This window comes from Taudactylus pleione, unplaced genomic scaffold (genome assembly GCF_031769625.1).
Source record: "Taudactylus pleione unplaced genomic scaffold, aTauple2 ptg000016l, whole genome shotgun sequence".
Classification (NCBI taxonomy): Eukaryota; Metazoa; Chordata; class Amphibia; order Anura; family Myobatrachidae; genus Taudactylus; species Taudactylus pleione.
The window spans coordinates 17,322,319-17,339,765 of NW_028284418.1; the positions used below are offsets into that span (position 1 = coordinate 17,322,319).

A 17,447-nucleotide genomic window follows, 5' to 3' on the forward strand; every position below is an offset into this window, starting at 1 on the left:
CACATGTAGTTCTTATCTCACAGATCTTTCATATAATTAAGATTGCTTCAAATTAAATGTTTAATTTTGTTTTAAAGCGACACTTGGAAAGAAGTGTCATGTTAAAAGTCTATGAAATGATAAACAATTCGCTAATACAAGATTTCAATGAAAGGTAAAAACATCCATGTTTTACTTGGTAATATTGATGAGAACTGATTTTTTAATTTTCTCAGTTAAATTTTGTTTGTTTTAACTGACATATTCAAAAATTGAGATGCTTGCTAGATGCATAATGTAGATCGCAGAGATATTCAAAGCCACTTTTTGAGAGCAACAATACATTTTAGATAGTTCTAAAAAAGGTTTGAGAAAACTATTAAAACCATGATAACTTGTTTTGAGCTACTGCATGTGACAGCTTATGGTGTGCTTCCACTAACCAAATTTAGCTTCTTTTATACCTTATCTACTTTAGGAATACACTTTGATATATATCACTGGATCTTCTCCTTGGAGAATAAATATGGCAGCAGTGGGTTTGATTCCAGCAGCTTGAATAGCTCTGTCATCCTACAACCTGCTGTACACTTTAAAATATTTTAACTCTCATATCTGGAATGTCATTCAAAACTTTACCCAAAGTCAGGAAAAGCTGAGATAAAATGTAAAAGAAGCCAGGTACATTTAACAAGTAATGATTATATTTGTCTTCAAATTTCCTTCATTTAGTGCAACTGATGTATCCAAATAACTTTGAAGTTTTATTCAAATGCCTAAAATAGACAGCTGTGAGATTAAAATCCAGAGAGATAGGAAAGATAGAGAAATCGGAATATAAATCCATCAATTTATACCAATGAGTCACGTTGCCAACATTTCCATCTCTAATTGTATGATAAGACCACTCAGTAATTAAATATTAGTTATGATATTACTTCTAATTAATTCATGCCAACTTAATTTTGGCTCATCTTTACTCTTAGCAGATAACATTTTTAAAACGTTTGGGAAGTCTCTTGTAACAATGATGAACTGTTGAGTTGCTATAGGAATCTTCCACCAACCAACTTCAGCTGGGTAATATCCTATCTAATGGAAAAAAAGAATCACTTTGCCATCAATAACTGCCCTACTCTTTGTATAATAAAGATGGCAGTAGTGAGATTTGCACCCACGCCTCCAAAGAGACTGGAGCCTTAATCCAGCGCCTTAGACTGCTCGGCCATGCTTCCACATGTGCATGTTGTTAGGGTAGCTCACAGATCTAGAACATCAAAATTAAAGGGTTTTTTTGTTTTAAAGTATTAATTGAAAAGATGTCAGCAAAGGTTAAAAGAAAATTCATTATTAAACATAAATCCGATGTGAAATTCAGATTTTTTTTTGAATTGCATTTTGTTTATTTTCATTGAAATAACAAAAGAAATTGAGATGCATGAAGTAATAAAATATTAGTTCTGATAGGGCACATAATTACTTCATGCAAAATTAAAATTTGAATATCTTTATTGTTAGCAGATATCATTATTTTAAAGGTTTGAGAAGACTGTTGCAACTATGATGAACTGTTGGGAACTTGGTGGCTAATGCAGGGTACTATCACCAACATTTTTCAGTTGGTTAATATCTGATCAAAAATCAATTCTTTGGAAAATAAGATTGGCAGCAGTGGGATTTGAACCCACGCCTCCGAAGAGACTGGAGCCTAAATCCAGCACCCTAGACAGCTCGGCCATGCTACCACTGGCACACATGGAGTTCTTATCTCACAGATCTTTCATATAATTAAGATAGCTGCAAATTAAATGTTTAATTTTGTTTTAAAGTGACACTTGGAAAGAAGTGTCATGTTAAAAGTCTATGAAATGATAAACAATACGCTAATACAAGAATTCAATGAAAGGTAAAAACATCCTTGTTTTACTTGGTAATATTGATGACAACTGATTTTTTAATTTTCTCAGTTACTTTTTGTTTGTTTTAACTGACATATTCAAAAATTGAGATGCTTGCTAGATGCATAATGTAGATCGCAGAGATATTCAAAGCCACTTTTTGAGAGCAACAATACATTTTAGATAGTTCTAAAAAAGGTTTGAGAAAACTATTAAAACCATGATAACTTGTTTTGAGCTACTGCATGTGACAGCTTATGGTGTGCTTCCACCAACCAAATTTTGCTTCTTTTATACCTTATCTACTTTAGGAATACATTTTGATATATATCACTGGATCTTCTCCTTGGAGAATAAATATGGCAGCAGTGGGATTTGATTCCAGCAGCTTGAATAGCTCTGTCATCCTACAACCTGCTGTACACTTTAAAATATTTTAACTCTCATATCTGGAATGTCATTCAAAACTTTACCCAAAGTCAGGAAAAGCAGAGATAAAATGTAAAAGAAGCCAGGTACATTTAACAAGTAATGATTATATTTGTCTTCAGATTTCCTTCATTTAGTGCAACTGATGTATCCAAATAACTTTGAAGTACTATTCAAATGCCTAAGATAGACAGCTGTGAGATTAAAATCCAGAAAGATAGGAAAGATAGAGAAATCGGAATATATATCCATCAATTTATACCAATGAGTCACGTTGCCAACATTTCCATCTCTAATTGTATGATAAGACCACTCAGTAATTAAATATTAGTTATGATATTACTTCTAATTACTTCATGCCAACTTAATTTTGGCTCATCTTTACTCTTAGCAGATAACATTTTTAAAACGTTTGGGAAGTCTCTTGTAACAATGATGAACTGTTGAGTAGCTATAGGAATCTTCCACCAACCAACTTCAGCTGGGTAATATCCTATCTAATGGAAAAAAAGAATCACTTTGCCATCAATAACTGCCCTACTCTTTGTATAATAAAGATGGCAGTAGTGAGATTTGCACCCACACCTCCAAAGAGACTGGAGCCTTAATCCAGCGCCTTAGACTGCTCGGCCATGCTACCACATGTGCATGTTGTTAGGGTAGCTCACAGATCTAGAACATCAAAATAAAAGGGTTTTTTTGTTTTAAAATATTAATTGAAAAGATGTCAGCAAAAGTTAAAAGAAAGTTCATTATTAAACATAAATCCGATGAGAAATTCAGATTTTTTATAGAATTGCATTTTGTTTATTTTCATTGAAATAACAAAAGAAATTGAGATGCATGAAGTAATAAAATATTAGTTCTGATAGGGCACATAATTACTTCATGCAAAATTAAAATTTGAATATCTTTATTGTTAGCAGATATCATTATTTTAAAGGTTTGAATAGACTGTTGCAACTATGATGAACTGTTGGGAACTTGGTGGCTAATGCAGGGTACTATCACCAACCTTTTTCAGTTGGTTAATATCTGATCAAAAATCAATTCTTTGGAAAATAAGATTGGCAGCAGTGGGATTTGAACCCACGCCTCCGAAGAGACTGGAGCCTAAATCCAGCGCCTTAAACCGCTCGGCCATGCTACCACTGGCACACATGGAGTTCTTATCTCACAGATCTTTCATATAATTAAGATTGCTTCAAATTAAATGTTTAATTTTGTTTTAAAGCGACACTTGGAAAGAAGTGTCATGTTAAAAGTCTATGAAATGATAAACAATTCGCTAATACAAGATTTCAATGAAGGGTAAAAACATCCATGTTTTACTTGGTAATATTGATGAGAACTGATTTTTTAATTTTCTCAGTTACTTTTTGTTTGTTTTAACTGACATATTCAAAAATTGAGATGCGTGCTAGATGCATAATGTAGATCGCAGAGATATTCAAAGCCACTTTTTGAGAGCAACAATACATTTTAGATAGTTCTAAAAAAGGTTTGAGAAAACTATTAAAACCATGATAACTTGTTTTGAGCTACTGCATGTGACAGCTTATGGTGTGCTTCCACCAACCAAATTTAGCTTCTTTTATACCTTATCTACTTTAGGAATACACTTTGATATATATCACTGGATCTTCTCCTTGGAGAATAAATATGGCAGCAGTGGGATTTGATTCCAGCAGCTTGAATAGCTCTGTCATCCTACAACCTGCTGTACACTTTAAAATATTTTAACTCTCATATCTGGAAAGTCATTCAAAACTTTACCCAAAGTCAGGAAAAGCTGAGATAAAATGTAAAAGAAGCCAGGTACATTTAACAAGTAATGATTATATTTGTCTTCAGATTTCCTTCATTTAGTGCAAATGATGTATCCAAATAACTTTGAAGTACTATTCAAATGCCTAAGAGAGACAGCTGTGAGATTAAAATCCAGAAAGATAGGAAAGATAGAGAAATCGGAATATAAATCCATCAATTTATACCAATGAGTCACGTTGCCAACATTTCCATCTCTAATTGTATGATAAGACCACTCAGTAAATAAATATTAGTTATGATATTACTTCTAATTACTTCATGCCAACTTAATTTTGGCTCATCTTTACTCTTAGCAGATAACATTATTAAAACGTTTGGGATGTCTCTTGTAACAATGATGAACTGTTGAGTAGCTATAGGAATCTTCCACCAACCAACTTCAGTTGGGTAATATCCTATCTAATGGAAAAAAAGAATCACTTTGCCATCAATAACTGCCCTACTCTTTGTATAATAAAGATGGCAGTACTGAGATTTGCACCCACACCTCCAAAGAGATTGGAGCCTTAATCCAGCGCCTTAGACTGCTCGGCCATTTGAAAAGATGTCAGCAAAAGTTAAAAGAAAGTTCATTATTAAACATAAATCCGATGAGAAATTCAGATTTTTTATAGAATTGCATTTTGTTTATTTTCATTGAATTAACAAAAGAAATTGAGATGCATGAAGTAATAAAATATTAGTTCTGATAGGGCACATAATTACTTCATGCAAAATTAAAATTTGAATATCTTTATTGTTAGCAGATATCATTATTTTAAAGGTTTGAATAAACTGTTGCAACTATGATGAACTGTTGGGAACTTGGTGGCTAATGCAGGGTACTATCACCAACCTTTTTCAGTTGGTTAATATCTGATCAAAAATCAATTCTTTGGAAAATAAGATTGGCAGCATTGGGATTTGAACCCATGCCTCCGAAGAGACTGGAGCCTAAATCCAGCGCCTTAAACCGCTCGGCCATGCTACCACTGGCACACATGTAGTTCTTATCTCACAGATCTTTCATATAATTAAGATTGCTTCAAATTAAATGTTTAATTTTGTTTTAAAGCGACACTTGGAAAGAAGTGTCATGTTAAAAGTCTATGAAATGATAAACAATTCGCTAATACAAGATTTCAATGAAGGGTAAAAACATCCATGTTTTACTTGGTAATATTGATGAGAACTGATTTTTTAATTTTCTCAGTTAATTTTTGTTTGTTTTAACTGACATATTCAAAAATTGAGATGCTTGCTAGATGCATAATGTAGATCGCAGAGATATTCAAAGCCACTTTTTGAGAGCAACAATACATTTTAGATAGTTCTAAAAAAGGTTTGAGAAAACTATTAAAACCATGATAACTTGTTTTGAGCTACTGCATGTGACAGCTTATGGTGTGCTTCCACTAACCAAATTTAGCTTCTTTTATACCTTATCTACTTTAGGAATACACTTTGATATATATCACTGGATCTTCTCCTTGGAGAATAAATATGGCAGCAGTGGGTTTGATTCCAGCAGCTTGAATAGCTCTGTCATCCTACAACCTGCTGTACACTTTAAAATATTTTAACTCTCATATCTGGAATGTCATTCAAAACTTTACCCAAAGTCAGGAAAAGCTGAGATAAAATGTAAAAGAAGCCAGGTACATTTAACAAGTAATGATTATATTTGTCTTCAGATTTCCTTCATTTAGTGCAACTGATGTATCCAAATAACTTTGAAGTACTATTCAAATGCCTAAGATAGACAGCTGTGAGATAAAATCCAGAAAGATAGGAAAGATAGAGAAATCGGAATATAAATCCATCAATTTATACCAATGAGTCACGTTGCCAACATTTCCATCTCTAATTGTATGATAAGACCACTCAGTAATTAAATATTAGTTATGATATTACTTCTAATTAATTCATGCCAACTTAATTTTGGCTCATCTTTACTCTTAGCAGATAACATTTTTAAAACATTTGGGAAGTCTCTTGTAACAATGATGAACTGTTGAGTTGCTATAGGAATCTTCCACCAACCAACTTCAGCTGGGTAATATCCTATCTAATGGAAAAATGAATCACTTTGCCATCAATAACTGCCCTACTCTTTGTATAATAAAGATGGCAGTAGTGAGATTTGCACCCACGCCTCCAAAGAGACTGGAGCCTTAATCCAGCGCCTTAGACTGCTCGGCCATGCTACCACATGTGCATGTTGTTAGGGTAGCTCACAGATCTAGAACATCAAAATTAAAGGGTTTTTTTGTTTTAAAGTATTAATTGAAAAGATGTCAGCAAAGCTTAAAAGAAAGTTCATTATTAAACATAAATCCGATGTGAAATTCAGATTTTTTTTTGAATTGCATTTTGTTTATTTTCATTGAAATAACAAAAGAAATTGAGATGCATGAAGTAATAAAATATTAGTTCTGATAGGGCACATAATTACTTCATGCAAAATTAAAATTTGAATATCTTTATTGTTAGCAGATATCATTATTTTAAAGGTTTGAGAAGACTGTTGCAACTATGATGAACTGTTGGGAACTTGGTGGCTAATGCAGGGTACTATCACCAACCTTTTTCAGTTGGTTAATATCTGATCAAAAATCAATTCTTTGGAAAATAAGATTGGCAGCAGTGGGATTTGAACCCACGCCTCCGAAGAGACTGGAGCCTAAATCCAGTGCCTTAAACCGCTCGGCCATGCTACCACTGGCACACATGTAGTTCTTATCTCACAGATCTTTCATATAATTAAGATTGCTTCAAATTAAATGTTTAATTTTGTTTTAAAGCGACACTTGGAAAGAAGTGTCATGTTAAAAGTCTATGAAATGATAAACAATTCGCTAATACAAGATTTCAATGAAAGGTAAAAACATCCATGTTTTACTTGGTAATATTGATGAGAACTGATTTTTTAATTTTCTCAGTTAATTTTTGTTTGTTTTAACTGACATATTCAAAAATTGAGATGCTTGCTAGATGCATAATGTAGATCGCAGAGATATTCAAAGCCACTTTTTGTGAGCAACAATACATTTTAGATAGTTCTAAAAAAGGTTTGAGAAAACTATTAAAACCATGATAACTTGTTTTGAGCTACTGCATGTGACAGCTTATGGTATGCTTCCATTAACCAAATTTAACTTTTTTTATACCTTATCTACTTTAGGAAAGCACTTTGATATATATCACTGGATCTTCTCCTTGGAGAATAAATATGGCAGCAGTGGGATTTGATTCCAGCAGCTTGAATAGCTCTGTCATCCTACAACCTGCTTAACACTTTAAAATATTTTAGCTCTCATATCTGGAATGTCATTCAAAACTTTACCCAAAGTCAGGAAAAGCTGAGATAAAATGCAAAAGAAGCCAGGTACATTTAACAAGTAATGATTATATTTGTCTTCAAATTTCCTTCATTTAGTGCAACTGATGTATCCAAATAACTTTGAAGTTTTATTCAAATGCCTAAAATAGACAGCTGTGAGATTAAAATCCAGAGAGATAGGAAAGATAGAGAAATCGGAATATAAATCCATCAATTTATACCAATGAGTCACGTTGCCAACATTTCCATCTCTAATTGTATGATAAGACCACTCAGTAATTAAATATTAGTTATGATATTACTTCTAATTAATTCATGCCAACTTAATTTTGGCTCATCTTTGCTCTTAGCAGATAACATTTTTAAAACGTTTGGGAAGTCTCTTGTAACAATGATGAACTGTTGAGTTGCTATAGGAATCTTCCACCAACCAACTTCAGCTGGGTAATATCCTATCTAATGGAAAAAAAGAATCACTTTGCCATCAATAACTGCCCTACTCTTTGTATAATAAAGATGGCAGTAGTGAGATTTGCACCCACGCCTCCAAAGAGACTGGAGCCTTAATCCAGCGCCTTAGACTGCTCGGCCATGCTTCCACATGTGCATGTTGTTAGGGTAGCTCACAGATCTAGAACATCAAAATTAAAGGGTTTTTTTGTTTTAAAGTATTAATTGAAAAGATGTCAGCAAAGGTTAAAAGAAAGTTCATTATTAAACATAAATCCGATGTGAAATTCAGATTTTTTTTTGAATTGCATTTTGTTTATTTTCATTGAAATAACAAAAGAAATTGAGATGCATGAAGTAATAAAATATTAGTTCTGATAGGGCACATAATTACTTCATGCAAAATTAAAATTTGAATATCTTTATTGTTAGCAGATATCATTATTTTAAAGGTTTGAGAAGACTGTTGCAACTATGATGAACTGTTGGGAACTTGGTTGCTAATGCAGGGTACTATCACCAACATTTTTCAGTTGGTTAATATCTGATCAAAAATCAATTCTTTGGAAAATAAGATTGGCAGCAGTGGGATTTGAACCCACGCCTCCGAAGAGACTGGAGCCTAAATCCAGCGCCTTAGACCGCTCGGCCATGCTACCACTGGCACACATGGAGTTCTTATCTCACAGATCTTTCATATAATTAAGATAGCTGCAAATTAAATGTTTAATTTTGTTTTAAAGTGACACTTGGAAAGAAGTGTCATGTTAAAAGTCTATGAAATGATAAACAATACGCTAATACAAGAATTCAATGAAAGGTAAAAACATCCTTGTTTTACTTGGTAATATTGATGACAACTGATTTTTTAATTTTCTCAGTTACTTTTTGTTTGTTTTAACTGACATATTCAAAAATTGAGATGCTTGCTAGATGCATAATGTAGATCGCAGAGATATTCAAAGCCACTTTTGAGAGCAACAATACATTTTAGATAGTTCTAAAAAAGGTTTGAGAAAACTATTAAAACCATGATAACTTGTTTTGAGCTACTGCATGTGACAGCTTATGGTGTGCTTCCACCAACCAAATTTTGCTTCTTTTATACCTTATCTACTTTAAGAATACATTTTGATATATATCACTGGATCTTCTCCTTGGAGAATAAATATGGCAGCAGTGGGATTTGATTCCAGCAGCTTGAATAGCTCTGTCATCCTACAACCTGCTGTACACTTTAAAATATTTTAACTCTCATATCTGGAATGTCATTCAAAACTTTACCCAAAGTCAGGAAAAGCAGAGATAAAATGTAAAAGAAGCCAGGTACATTTAACAAGTAATGATTATATTTGTCTTCAGATTTCCTTCATTTAGTGCAACTGATGTATCCAAATAACTTTGAAGTACTATTCAAATGCCTAAGATAGACAGCTGTGAGATTAAAATCCAGAAAGATAGGAAAGATAGAGAAATCGGAATATATATCGATCAATTTATACCAATGAGTCACGTTGCCAACATTTCCATCTCTAATTGTATGATAAGACCACTCAGTAATTAAATATTAGTTATGATATTACTTCTAATTACTTCATGCCAACTTAATTTTGGCTCATCTTTACTCTTAGCAGATAACATTTTTAAAACGTTTGGGAAGTCTCTTGTAACAATGATGAACTGTTGAGTAGCTATAGGAATCTTCCACCAACCAACTTCAGCTGGGTAATATCCTATCTAATGGAAAAAAAGAATCACTTTGCCATCAATAACTGCCCTACTCTTTGTATAATAAAGATGGCAGTAGTGAGATTTGCACCCACGCCTCCAAAGAGACTGGAGCCTTAATCCAGCGCCTTAGACTGCTCGGCCATGCTACCACAAGTGCATGTTGTTAGGGTAGCTCACAGATCTAGAACATCAAAATTAAAGTGTTTTTTTGTTTTAAAGTATTAATTGAAAAGATGTCAGCAAAGGTTAAAAGAAAGTTCATTATTAAACATAAATCCGATGAGAAATTCAGATTTTTTATTGAATTGCATTTTGTTTATTTTCATTGAAATAACAAAAAAAATTGAGATGCATGAAGTAATAAAATATTAGTTCTGATAGGGCACATAATTACTTTATGCAACATTAAAATTTGAATATCTTTATTGTTAGCAGATATCATAATTTTAAAGGTTTGAAAAGACTCTTGCAAATATGATGAACTGTTGGGAACTTGGTGGCTAATGCAGGGTACTATTACCAACCTTTTTCAGTTGGTTAATATCTGATCAAAAATCAATTCTTTGGAAAATAAGATTGGCAGCAGTGGGATTTGAACCCACGCCTCCGAAGAGACTGGAGCCTAAATCCAGTGCCTTAAACCGCTCGGCCATGCTACCACTGGCACACATGTAGTTCTTATCTCACAGATCTTTCATATAATTAAGATTGCTGCAAATTAAATGTTTAATTTTGTTTTAAAGCGACACTTGGAAACAAGTGTCATGTTAAAAGTCTATGAAATGATAAACAATTCGCTAATACAAGATTTCAATGAAAGGTAAAAACATTCTTGTTTTACTTGGTAATATTGATGAGAACTGATTTTTTAATTTTCTCAGTTAATTTTTGTTTGTTTTAACTGACATATTCAAAAATTGAGATGCTTGCTAGATGCATAATGTAGATCGCAGAGATATTCAAAGCCACTTTTTGTGAGCAACAATACATTTTAGATAGTTCTAAAAAAGGTTTGAGAAAACTATTAAAACCATGATAACTTGTTTTGAGCTACTGCATGTGACAGCTTATGGTATGCTTCCATTAACCAAATTTAACTTCTTTTATACCTTATCTACTTTAGGAAAGCACTTTGATATATATCACTGGATCTTCTCCTTGGAGAATAAATATGGCAGCAGTGGGATTTGATTCCAGCAGCTTGAATAGCTCTGTCATCCTACAACCTGCTTAACACTTTAAAATATTTTAGCTCTCATATCTGGAATGTCATTCAAAACTTTACCCAAAGTCAGGAAAAGCTGAGATAAAATGCAAAAGAAGCCAGGTACATTTAACAAGTAATGATTATATTTGTCTTCAAATTTCCTTCATTTAGTGCAACTGATGTATCCAAATAACTTTGAAGTTTTATTCAAATGCCTAAAATAGACAGCTGTGAGATTAAAATCCAGAGAGATAGGAAAGATAGAGAAATCGGAATATAAATCCATCAATTTATACCAATGAGTCACGTTGCCAACATTTCCATCTCTAATTGTATGATAAGACCACTCAGTAATTAAATATTAGTTATGATATTACTTCTAATTAATTCATGCCAACTTAATTTTGGCTCATCTTTGCTCTTAGCAGATAACATTTTTAAAACGTTTGGGAAGTCTCTTGTAACAATGATGAACTGTTGAGTTGCTATAGGAATCTTCCACCAACCAACTTCAGCTGGGTAATATCCTATCTAATGGAAAAAAAGAATCACTTTGCCATCAATAACTGCCCTACTCTTTGTATAATAAAGATGGCAGTAGTGAGATTTGCACCCACGCCTCCAAAGAGACTGGAGCCTTAATCCAGCGCCTTAGACTGCTCGGCCATGCTTCCACATGTGCATGTTGTTAGGGTAGCTCACAGATCTAGAACATCAAAATTAAAGGGTTTTTTTGTTTTAAAGTATTAATTGAAAAGATGTCAGCAAAGGTTAAAAGAAAGTTCATTATTAAACATAAATCCGATGTGAAATTCAGATTTTTTTTTGAATTGCATTTTGTTTATTTTCATTGAAATAACAAAAGAAATTGAGATGCATGAAGTAATAAAATATTAGTTCTGATAGGGCACATAATTACTTCATGCAAAATTAAAATTTGAATATCTTTATTGTTAGCAGATATCATTATTTTAAAGGTTTGAGAAGACTGTTGCAACTATGATGAACTGTTGGGAACTTGGTGGCTAATGCAGGGTACTATCACCAACATTTTTCAGTTGGTTAATATCTGATCAAAAATCAATTCTTTGGAAAATAAGATTGGCAGCAGTGGGATTTGAACCCACGCCTCCGAAGAGACTGGAGCCTAAATCCAGCGCCTTAGACCGCTCGGCCATGCTACCACTGGCACACATGGAGTTCTTATCTCACAGATCTTTCATATAATTAAGATAGCTGCAAATTAAATGTTTAATTTTGTTTTAAAGTGACACTTGGAAAGAAGTGTCATGTTAAAAGTCTATGAAATGATAAACAATACGCTAATACAAGAATTCAATGAAAGGTAAAAACATCCTTGTTTTACTTGGTAATATTGATGACAACTGATTTTTTAATTTTCTCAGTTACTTTTTGTTTGTTTTAACTGACATATTCAAAAATTGAGATGCTTGCTAGATGCATAATGTAGATCGCAGAGATATTCAAAGCCACTTTTTGAGAGCAACAATACAATTTAGATAGTTCTAAAAAAGGTTTGAGAAAACTATTAAAACCATGATAACTTGTTTTGAGTTACTGCATGTGACAGCTTATGGTGTGCTTCCACCAACCAAATTTAGCTTCTTTTATACCTTATCTACTTTAGGAATACACTTTGATATATATCACTGGATCTTCTCCTTGGAGAATAAATATGGCAGCAGTGGGATTTGATTCCAGCAGCTTGAATAGCTCTGTCATCCTACAACCTGCTGTACACTTTAAAATATTTTAACTCTCATATCTGGAATGTCATTCAAAACTTTACCCAAAGTCAGGAAAAGCTGAGATAAAATGTAAAAGAAGCCAGGTTCATTTAACAAGTAATGATTATATTTGTCTTCAGATTTCGATCATTTAGTGCAACTGATGTATCCAAATAACTTTGAAGTACTATTCAAATGCCTAAGATAGACAGCTGTGAGATTAAAATCCAGAAAGATAGGAAAGATAGAGAAATCGGAATATAAATCCATCAATTTATACCAATGAGTCACGTTGCCAACATTTCCATCTCTAATTGTATGATAAGACCACTCAGTAAATAAATATTAGTTATGATATTACTTCTAATTACTTCATGCCAACTTAATTTTGGCTCATCTTTACTCTTAGCAGATAACATTTTTAAAATGTTTGGGAAGTATCTTGTAACAATGATGAACTGTTGAGTAGCTATAGGAATCTTCCACCAACCAACTTCAGTTGGGTAATATCCTATCTAATGGAAAAAAAGAATCACTTTGCCATCAATAACTGCCCTACTCTTTGTATAATAAAGATGGCAGTACTGAGATTTGCACCCACACCTCCAAAGAGACTGGAGCCTTAATCCAGCGCCTTAGACTGCTCGGCCATGCTACCACATGTGCATGTTGTTAGGGTAGCTCACAGATCTAGAACATCAAAATTAAAGGGTTTTTTTGTTTTAAAGAATTAATTGAAAAGATGTCAGCAAAGGTTAAAAGAAAGTTCATTATTAAACATAAATCCGATGTGAAATTCAGATTTTTTTTTGAATTGCATTTTGTTTATTTTCATTGAAATAACAAAAGAAATTGAGATGCATGAAGTAATAAAATATTAGTTCTGATAGGGCACATAATTACTTTATGCAACATTAAAATATGAATATCTTTATTGTTAGCAGATATCATTATTTTAAAGGTTTGAGAAGACTGTTGCAACTATGATGAACTGTTGGGAACTTGGTGGCTAATGCAGGGTACTATCACCAACCTTTTTCAGTTGGTTAATATCTGATCAAAAATCAATTCTTTGGAAAATAAGATTGGCAGCAGTGGGATTTGAACCCACACCTCCGAAGAGACTGGAGCCTACATCCAGCGCCTTAGACTGCTCAGCCATGCTACCACTGGCACACATGGAGTTCTTATCTCACAGATCTTTCATTTAATTAAGATTGCTGCAAATTAAATGTTTAATTTTGCTTTAAAGCGACACTTGGAAAGAAGTGTCATGTTAAAAGTCTATGAAATGATAAACAATACGCTAATACAAGAATTCAATGAAAGGTAAAAACATCCTTGTTTTACTTGGTAATATTGATGACAACTGATTTTTTAATTTTCTCAGTTACTTTTTGTTTGTTTTAACTGACATATTCAAAAATTGAGATGCTTGCTAGATGCATAATGTAGATCGCAGAGATATTCAAAGCCACTTTTTGAGAGCAACAATACATTTTAGATAGTTCTAAAAAAGGTTTGAGAAAACTATTAAAACCATGATAACTTGTTTTGAGCTACTGCATGTGACAGCTTATGGTGTGCTTCCACCAACCAAATTTTGCTTCTTTTATACCTTATCTACTTTAGGAATACATTTTGATATATATCACTGGATCTTCTCCTTGGAGAATAAATATGGTAGCAGTGGGATTTGATTCCAGCAGCTTGAATAGCTCTGTCATCCTACAACCTGCTGTACACTTTAAAATATTTTAACTCTCATATCTGGAATGTCATTCAAAACTTTACCCAAAGTCAGGAAAAGCAGAGATAAAATGTAAAAGAAGCCAGGTACATTTAACAAGTAATGATTATATTTGTCTTCAGATTTCCTTCATTTAGTGCAACTGATGTATCCAAATAACTTTGAAGTACTATTCAAATGCCTAAAATAGACAGCTGTGAGATTAAAATCCAGAAAGATAGGAAAGATAGAGAAATCGGAATATATATCCATCAATTTATACCAATGAGTCACGTTGCCAACATTTCCATCTCTAATTGTATGATAAGACCACTCAGTAATTAAATATTAGTTATGATATTACTTCTAATTACTTCATGCCAACTTAATTTTGGCTCATCTTTACTCTTAGCAGATAACATTTTTAAAACGTTTGGGAAGTCTCTTGTAACAATGATGAACTGTTGAGTAGCTATAGGAATCTTCCACCAACCAACTTCAGCTGGGTAATATCCTATCTAATGGAAAAAAAGAATCACTTTGCCATCAATAACTGCCCTACTCTTTGTATAATAAAGATGGCAGTAGTGAGATTTGCACCCACGCCTCCAAAGAGACTGGAGCCTTAATCCAGCACCTTAGACTGCTCGGCCATGCTACCACAAGTGCATGTTGTTAGGGTAGCTCACAGATCTAGAACATCAAAATTAAAGTGTTTTTTTGTTTTAAAGTATTAATTGAAAAGATGTCAGCAAAGGTTAAAAGAAAGTTCATTATTAAACATAAATCCGATGAGAAATTCAGATTTTTTATTGAATTGCATTTTGTTTATTTTCATTGAAATAACAAAAGAAATTGAGATGCATGAAGTAATAAAATATTAGTTCTGATAGGGCACATAATTACTTTATGCAACATTAAAATTTGAATATCTTTATTGTTAGCAGATATCATAATTTTAAAGGTTTGAAAAGACTCTTGCAAATATGATGAACTGCTGGGAACTTGGTGGCTAATGCAGGGTACTATCACCAACCTTTTTCAGTTGGTTAATATCTGATCAAAAATCAATTCTTTGGAAAATAAGATTGGCAGCAGTGGGATTTGAACCCACACCCCCGAAGAGACTGGAGCCTCCATCCAGCGCCGTAGACCGCTCAGCCATGCTACCACTGGCACACATGGAGTTCTTATCTCACAGATCTTTCATTTAATTAAGATTGCTGCAAATTAAATGTTTAATTTTGTTTTAAAGCGACACTTGGAAACAAGTGTCATGTTAAAAGTCTATGAAATGATAAACAATACGCTAATACAAGAATTCAATGAAAGGTAAAAACATCCTTGTTTTACTTGGTAATATTGATGAGAACTGATTTTTTAATTTTCTCAGTTACTTTTTGTTTGTTTTAACTGACATATTCAAAAATTGAGATGCTTGCTAGATGCATAATGTAGATCGCAGAGATATTCAAAGCCACTTTTTGAGAGCAACAATACAATTTAGATAGTTCTAAAAAAGGTTTGAGAAAACTATTAAAACCATGATAACTTGTTTTGAGTTACTGCATGTGACAGCTTATGGTGTGCTTCCACCAACCAAATTTAGCTTCTTTTATACCTTATCTACTTTAGGAATACACTTTGATATATATCACTGGATCTTCTCCTTGGAGAATAAATATGGCAGCAGTGGGATTTGATTCCAGCAGCTTGAATAGCTCTGTCATCCTACAACCTGCTGTACACTTTAAAATATTTTAACTCTCATATCTGGAATGTCATTCAAAACTTTACCCAAAGTCAGGAAAAGCTGAGATAAAATGTAAAAGAAGCCAGGTTCATTTAACAAGTAATGATTATATTTGTCTTCAGATTTCCTTCATTTAGTGCAACTGATGTATCCAAATAACTTTGAAGTACTATTCAAATGCCTAAGATAGACAGCTGTGAGATTAAAATCCAGAAAGATAGGAAAGATAGAGAAATCGGAATATAAATCCATCAATTTATACCAATGAGTCACGTTGCCAACATTTCCATCTCTAATTGTATGATAAGACCACTCAGTAAATAAATATTAGTTATGATATTACTTCTAATTACTTCATGCCAACTTAATTTTGGCTCATCTTTACTCTTAGCAGATAACATTTTTAAAATGTTTGGGAAGTATCTTGTAACAATGATGAACTGTTGAGTAGCTATAGGAATCTTCCACCAACCAACTTCAGTTGGGTAATATCCTATCTAATGGAAAAAAAGAATCACTTTGCCATCAATAACTGCCCTACTCTTTGTATAATAAAGATGGCAGTACTGAGATTTGCACCCACACCTCCAAAGAGACTGGAGCCTTAATCCAGCGCCTTAGACTGCTCGGCCATGCTACCACATGTGCATGTTGTTAGGGTAGCTCACAGATCTAGAACATCAAAATTAAAGGGTTTTTTTGTTTTAAAGAATTAATTGAAAAGATGTCAGCAAAGGTTAAAAGAAAGTTCATTATTAAACATAAATCCGATGTGAAATTCAGATTTTTTTTTGAATTGCATTTTGTTTATTTTCATTGAAATAACAAAAGAAATTGAGATGCATGAAGTAATAAAATATTAGTTCTGATAGGGCACATAATTACTTTATGCAACATTAAAATTTGAATATCTTTATTGTTAGCAGATATCATTATTTTAAAGGTTTGAGAAGACTGTTGCAACTATGATGAACTGTTGGGAACTTGGTGGCTAATGCAGGGTACTATCACCAACCTTTTTCAGTTGGTTAATATCTGATCAAAAATCAATTCTTTGGAAAATAAGATTGGCAGCAGTGGGATTTGAACCCACACCTCCAAAGAGACTGGAGCCTACATCCAGCGCCTTAGACTGCTCAGCCATGCTACCACTGGCACACATGGAGTTCTTATCTCACAGATCTTTCATTTAATTAAGATTGCTGCAAATTAAATGTTTAATTTTGCTTTAAAGCGACACTTGGAAAGAAGTGTCATGTAAAAAGTCTATGAAATGATAAACAATATGCTAATACAAGAATTCAATGAAAGGTAAAAACATCCTTGTTTTACTTGGTAATATTGATGAGAACTGATTTTTTAATTTTCTCA

The 17,447-nt window shown here is 33.0% G+C and overlaps 6 non-coding genes across 6 annotated transcripts; all 6 read right to left on the reverse strand.

Annotated features, from left to right (window-relative positions):
* Positions 1-3,374: 3,374 nt before the first annotated feature.
* On the reverse strand, positions 3,375-3,456 carry TRNAL-UAG (transfer RNA leucine (anticodon UAG)). Its single transcript has one exon. It is a non-coding gene; the product is annotated as a tRNA-Leu (tRNA).
* A 1,568-nt stretch (positions 3,457-5,024) lies between these two features.
* TRNAL-UAG (transfer RNA leucine (anticodon UAG)) lies at positions 5,025-5,106 on the reverse strand. The gene has a single exon. It is a non-coding gene; the product is annotated as a tRNA-Leu (tRNA).
* A 1,647-nt stretch (positions 5,107-6,753) lies between these two features.
* On the reverse strand, positions 6,754-6,835 carry TRNAL-UAG (transfer RNA leucine (anticodon UAG)). Its single transcript has one exon. It is a non-coding gene; the product is annotated as a tRNA-Leu (tRNA).
* A 1,650-nt stretch (positions 6,836-8,485) lies between these two features.
* On the reverse strand, positions 8,486-8,567 carry TRNAL-UAG (transfer RNA leucine (anticodon UAG)). Its single transcript has one exon. It is a non-coding gene; the product is annotated as a tRNA-Leu (tRNA).
* Positions 8,568-10,216: 1,649 nt separating this feature from the next.
* Positions 10,217-10,298, reverse strand: TRNAL-UAG (transfer RNA leucine (anticodon UAG)). Its single transcript has one exon. It is a non-coding gene; the product is annotated as a tRNA-Leu (tRNA).
* A 1,650-nt stretch (positions 10,299-11,948) lies between these two features.
* Positions 11,949-12,030, reverse strand: TRNAL-UAG (transfer RNA leucine (anticodon UAG)). Its single transcript has one exon. It is a non-coding gene; the product is annotated as a tRNA-Leu (tRNA).
* Between the last annotated feature and the right edge of the window lie 5,417 nt (positions 12,031-17,447).